Here is a 7,178-nt window from a genome sequence, read left to right on the forward strand (position 1 = left end):
CTACTTTACGCATTTTAAATCTAAGACTATTGTACCAATAGAAATTTTCTCTGATGTTGTCCCACACTTACTCATCAAATAGTTCCTCAATATAAATAAATGGGAAAATGTAGAGCAAAATGTCATAAACTTTCTACCTTTAACTTCTTTACTCTTTCCACTTACCCTACACATTTTTCAACTGTGTCAACCTTTTGATTAAAGAGAAAAGCAAGCTTCTTTTAAAAAGCATCCTATAGCTCTAACCCCCACCTTCAAGTCATATTTTAACCCAGTGTCAGTTTTACATTGAGATGTTTGTCTTTCTTAAATAATGAAAGCGATCATTGATTTAAAACTATTTTATCAAAACCGGGAAAGGGAATAACAATCGAAATGTAAATAAGAAATACTCAAGTTAATAAAGATGGAAAAACTATTTTATCAATTTTTTTATTTCATATACTATATTTTAAATATTTTTATCTTTTCCCCCATATCCTTCCAGATTCACCCCAATTCCATACCTATATTACTTTGTTCCTCCATTTTAAAAAATTCCAGTCCTATTAGTCTTGCCTATGTATTCAGGTATGTGGACATCCACTGGAATATGTTAGATCTATCAGTAGCCAAATTCTAAAATAAAACTACCACTCCCTCTCCCAGCAATAGCAGGCACCTCAATTGTGGTGGAAATTCAAGCCCATCTCCTCCTTCCATACTGTGACCTTGTCTGGCTTGAGCTTGCGCAGGTCATATATAGGTCACAGCTACTATGGGTGCTTATGTATGACTACTCTGTTGTCTCTGGGAAAATTCCCTGTAGCCATTTACCACTACCAAGAAACTGTGGCTCTTCCAATCTTTCTGCCATTCTTTCCCAATGCTTCCTGAGCCTTGGAGAAGGAGGTTGTGATATAGATGTCCCATTTAGGGCTGAGCACTCCATGGTCACTTAATCTCTGCACATTAATCTTTATGTTAAAGTCTGTCTACTAAAAACATACCAAGTAAGATGCATCAATATATGGGTATAATGGGAAATCCTTATGACTTGCTTTAGTACTATTTCCCATTAATAGAATACTAATAACCCCTCCCTTGGGCCACAAATTCTTGTCCATAGTAACTGTATGAGATATGGGTTCCATTTTCTAGAGCAAGATTAAATCCTGTCATAAATCAGTTGGTTTCTCCCAAGACATTTGTGCCATTATTGTACCAGTGGGCATATTTTGCTTCGTAGATTATAGTTCATGAGGTTCATAGCAGAATAAGAATAATAATTATTTTTCTTCTCTGATAGCATTCACAGCACCTACAAGCACTGTGCAAACTACTCAGTACAGATGAAGCTTTAAGGTTAATACTAGCTTTAGCCACATTCTAGCATTCATTACAACTACCTGCACTATTCAAAGTCCTTAGTAGAGATGAAGTTTCCAGGTAAAGACCAGCCTTATTTATTCATGTTCTGTAACTCAAGTATGTGGTGTGATGCCTTCAGAAGTACAGCCTTAATATCACATTCTTGTAGAGAATCCAAGGGTTTTATGGAATCTCAATGGCCAACAGCTTCAATAGAAATAATCCATTTCTAATATTGTATTTTTTTAATCCACAATTATTAAATTGGTTTCATTGTGTAGTTGTAGGGATAGTTCAACATATACAGATAAATAAATGAAATCTACCACATATAGACTAGTGGAGAGAAACCATACAATCATCTCATTAGAAACGGAAGAAGCCTTTGACAAAATTCAACATCCCTTCATGATAAAAGTCCTGGAGACCATAAAAGTACAGAGAATACAGCCCAGTATAGTAAAGGCAAATTACCACAAGCCCACAGCCAAATTCATCCTAAATGGAGAAAAGGAATCTCCACTGAAATCAGTTAAGATAAAAATGTACACTCTCTTTATTCTTATTCAACATAGTACTTGAAGTATTAGCTACTGAACTAAGACAAGTGAATGAGATCAAGGGATTAAATAAAGAGGAAACAAGTCAAACAGTCTCTATTTGAAGGTGATATGATTGTACAATAGGACTCTAGACACTCTATTAGAAATCTCCTACAGCTGACAAACACATTCAAGGACAATGGCAGAATAAAAATTAACACAAAAAATCAGTAGCCATCCTATATACAAATAACAAGCATAATGAAAAAGAAATCAAATAAACAATACCATTCACAATTACCTCAGAAAATTAAACTATCTTGGATAAATCTAACCAGGGAACTGAAAGACTTTTACAATGAACCAGATCCTTCTTTATGGACCAGGATATGAGTAGGGGCTTTATATGGCATCAAAGTAAAGAACATTGAATCCCTCGGTATAATATGACTAAATTGGAAGAATATTTTTTTTATTTTTCCATTTTTATTAAATTGGGTATTTAGTATTTACATTTCAAATATTATTCCCTTTTCCGGGTTCCAGGCCAACATAAATTTGAAGAATATTTTGACCAACCATTGGGGGATGCACTAAGGGCTTCCCCCCTTCCACTGGTCTAGGAAAAATATCTATGCAGTTAATGTATAGTGGAAGGATATATATATAGAAATATATAACTGATATATATATATATATAAATATGATACATATATATATAAATGGCAAGTAATATGCATGTACATGTTACTACTTTGTGCTTTCCTCTATTATGTTCCACTAGTCAGCATAGTCTAGACCAGAATATTCTATGAATGGAATCAGTATGAATAAAGGACTTAGATTTTTACTAATATATTTAAGCAACATGAGGACTATTGAGAGAGCATTAGACTCTGTAAATACTTCTGTTCAAAAATTCTATTTATGTCTTGATTTCCCACACTTTAACCAAAATTAATCAGTCCACACAAGATTCTCTATCACTGTTAAAAATGGGCCTTTTAGGTTGGTTCAAGCTCATCTGCCCCTCAAAGTCCCTGGTTTCATTGATACACTTGTTTATCTTTTCCTTAGGAAAATGAACAGAACTTCAGATATTCTACTAGAAATTGTGACAATATCTCTTGGTCATGAAAAATAACATGGACTTTTCCTTTGCTCCCCACAAGGACCGAGTGTTATTTTGTTGATTTTACCATTCATTCTAATTTCGACCTAATTTTTGGAGTCTAGCCTCATCCTTCCTCTTGTGGCAACTGGAATAGGGTGGCATGACCTTATCTACGCTACACCTGGACATTTATGCTTTAAAGAATTACATAAAATTAATTATTTTGTGCATTTATCAGATTTGTGTAATTGTAAATTTTTACATGTAAATTATGGCAAATAATACTTGTAAAATGTTGTAAGACTCTGTAACCTTGAACAATTCGTTTTTTTTGTGTCTAATCGACCTTTCATTTTAGCATCTCTAAAACTGAGATGCTTCTCAAAATCGAAGTTGTCATAGTTTAATGGGGGAAGCGTTTATCTTTCCTCAGTGTGCCTTGCAATCACTCATAGATTATATTCTATGAAACAATAACTCTGAGTATAATCGCTTTTTGTATTATTATATAGAGAAACTGAAAGAACTAAGATGTTTATCTTGAACATGAGGAAAGTAATAATGAATCTTGAACTTAGTGCTGGAGCATCAAATTCATCCCTTAAACTTATTTACCACAGTGGTACCAATAAAGGCAGGCAGATGGTGTAAGAGTGAAAAGTGCATTAATGGATCATCTGTCCAAATGTAGATTAGCCTAAAAAGTACATGTAATCTATAGTATGTCACATCTTCTCACAGATGGGGACATCTCGCTGGTTATTAATAGCCTAGCTGGACTATAATAATCTCAGAACCTTCCCAATTTGGTTTGCAGCTTGTTAATAAATTCTGCTGTCTCTGTGTTGTTTATTCAGGAGCTAAGTGAGATAGAGTGGGGCAGAAACCCCCATAAAAATGCAATAATGTGCTGACTAAAGTCTGTGCATTTTAAGATAGTCCATATTGAATGAAGCTTTTCCTAGTATCTACTAAGTTCAGCTTGCTTGGTTGTCTAAAGCAAAATGGAATTGGTTCAAATAAATGTGAAGAGATCCATGCTGGGTTTCAACCTCTTTTATTTAACACTAACTCCTAGGCCTAAAAGCTCTTATTCTTCCAGTCTCCTGGAATCACTCTTCCACTTCAAACAATGTAATTTCAATATTTCTGATATGTATGGTATTACAAGTAGTTGGCCTTTCTTGGGTTTTATAGACTTTAAGAGAGTCTTCACAAGTTCTTGGCACCTTCTGTTTTATAGTATGCTTCTTTTGAAGCACATGGGTCAATGGGTGGGTTCCTATGTTCTAGGTTAAAGTACTCAGCTAATCCACTACACCTCTACCTTTATTGTTTTCTAAAAGAACCACTAACCAAAACATTATGCATAGACATGTTTTTGACAGCTTAGGCTATCAGAAGCAAATTATTTACATCCAGATTAAATTTGACAGCCTTACAAAATTGAATATTAGGCACTGAAGTGCTAGAATTCAAAGGTCATCTGGACTGAGGCTCATTCTGTGGCAGTCTATATTTTTCTGTGACTCCAGATGCTTCCTTCACTCCACAGAGTTCCTCCTTTCAACCCTAAAGTTTCTTTTCCACCTCTTCTTTTCTGTCTTCCATTTTCAACTTTAAGCTTAGAGTCAGTCTTAGGGTTTTATTGCTATGAAGAGACACCATGACCAAGGCAACTCTTAAAAAAGAAAACATTTCATTGGGGTTGGCTCACAATTTCTGAGGTTTAGTCCATTATCATCATGGCAGAAAGCATGGCAGACTGGATTCAGACATGTGCTGGAGAAAAAGATGAGAGTTCTACATCTTGACTCAAAAGGTGTACAGGAGACTGACAGGCAGCAAGGAGGAGGCTCTGGATCACACTGGCCAGACTTGAGCACATACATGAGATCTCAAAGTCCTGCCTCTACAGTGACATAATTCCTCTAACAAGGTTACACACTCTCCAATAATGCTACACCTCCTAATAGTGTCACTGCCCATGGTCCCAGCATATTCAAACTACCTCAGAATCTTTTGCCTTTCATTCAAGGGAAATAATGTCATTTACTTTGTAATATGAAACTATCATATTCACATTGCTTATATCACATCCTCTTTATACTGTACCCTACAGAATTTAGTGCTATGCACCATGCTATGCAAAAAGAAAAGTGTACCTTAAGAGGAATCCTTCCTTTCTCTTAGTCCTTCCAGGTTGAACTGAAAATAAAATGAAAGAAAAGATGGAAATAGATAAGAGGAAGAGAAAGAAGAGAAGATGGGGAAGCTCAAAAAAAAAAAAAAAAAAAGAATGGAGAGAAGACAGAAAAACAGAAGGAGAAAGAGGAAAATATAATGGTATCTTCTTAATAGAGTTATCAGTAAAGAACCATTTTAACACAGATCATCATGAAGAAAATGGAGTCTGAATTTATTTCTAGAATTGAAGAGCACTCATAAGAGATGAAGAATTTACCCAAACAATTTAATCTTCTATCCCAGTATGGTGATCTTAATACTTTGCTTTAAAATACATCAGCACAGACAGCTGATGTGAATGTGTGTTATAATTTTAATCAATACTGTAGTGTGTTACTTACCCCAGTCAGGAATTTACTCTCAATGTAAGATCAACTAGTATTAAATTGGAAAATACACAGCATGAAGCTATGAATACTTTTGTTAATCTTCAAGTAATTATGTTGCTAGTTTAGATGCTGGGTGTTGGGGTGGATTTAGGTTGAAGAGATTGTTGGCTTGGTCATTGGTAAAGAGAACAACAGAAATGGTAAAAGTAACATATCTGAGCTTTAAGGATGGTAAAGTGAGTGGAGAAATATACATGTTAGTAACTCTCATGATCACCAACAAACTCTCGAGCAAACACAGTCTTGGAATAAGAAAACCACAATGGTAGAGTGCCTACCAAGTATGCACAAGCATGTGCCACTAAAAGGGGAAGGAGGCTAACAGTTGTCAGCTGCCAGTTACCAGGTAAATAATTGCTTCATCTTTGGACCATTGCTACAGTTGGCTGTGTGGGATTTGGAGATTCTTTCTTTTTTATTAAGTTATTTATTTACTTTATATCCAAATCACAGGTTCCCTTCACTCCTTTCCTCCCAGGCCCTCCCTCTCACCTCCAGTTCCTGCCAATCCAACTTTGCTCCCATCTCCTTAGAAAAGGGGAGGCCTTCTATGGAGATTAACCAGCCTTGGCATATAAAGTTGCAGGAAGACTAGGAACATCTTCTTCTATTGAGGCTATACAGAGATAGCCTCTGATCATGCTTTGAGAGTCCCTCATGAAGACCCATCTGTACAACTGTTACATATCTAAAGAAAGCCTAGGTCCGTCCCATGCATGCTCTCTGGTCATCAGTTAAGTTTCTGAGCCCCTATGGACCTAGGTTAGCTCATTGTGTAGGGTTATTATTTTGTGCTGTCCTTAACCCTCCTGACTCCTTCAATCCTTCCTTCCTGTATTCCACAGAATTTCCCCAAGCTCCATTTAATGTTTAGCTGTGGGTCTCTGGATATGTCTTCATCAGTTGCTAGGTGAAGCTTCTCTAATAACAGTTATGCTCCTGTCTACAAGAATTGCAGAAAATTATTAATAGTGTCAGGGGAGATCTCCTTCACACAGCATGGGTCTCAAGCTGGACCAGTCATTGATTGGGTCTTCCCTCAAATTCTGCTCTATCCTTTACCCCTGCACATATTGTAGGTAGGACAAAAAGTGTGTGTAAGGTTTTGTGGAAGGGTTGGTGTCCCAGTCCCTCCATTAGAAGTCTTGTCTAGTTATAGCAGATGACTGGTTCTGGCTTCATATCCCCCATTTCTATGAATTATAGTTAGGGTCACCTTCATAGATTCCTGGTAGAATCTATCTGGTAGAAGAAAAAATGGGGAATAGCCTTGAAGACATTGGCACAGGAGACAACTTCCTGAATAAAACCACCAACAGCTCAGGCACTAAGATCAACAGTTAATAAATTGGACCTCATGAAACTGAAAAGCTTCTGTAAAGAAAAAGACACTGCCAATATGACAAAATGGCAACCTACAGAATGGGGAAATATTTTCACTAAGTAAACATCAGATTGGGCTTATAGCCAAAATACATAAAGAACGCAAGAAACTGGACATCAACAAACCAAATAATCAAATTTAAAAATGGGGTA

The sequence above is a fragment of the Rattus rattus genome, chromosome 14 (genome assembly GCF_011064425.1).
Source record: "Rattus rattus isolate New Zealand chromosome 14, Rrattus_CSIRO_v1, whole genome shotgun sequence".
Classification (NCBI taxonomy): Eukaryota; Metazoa; Chordata; class Mammalia; order Rodentia; family Muridae; genus Rattus; species Rattus rattus.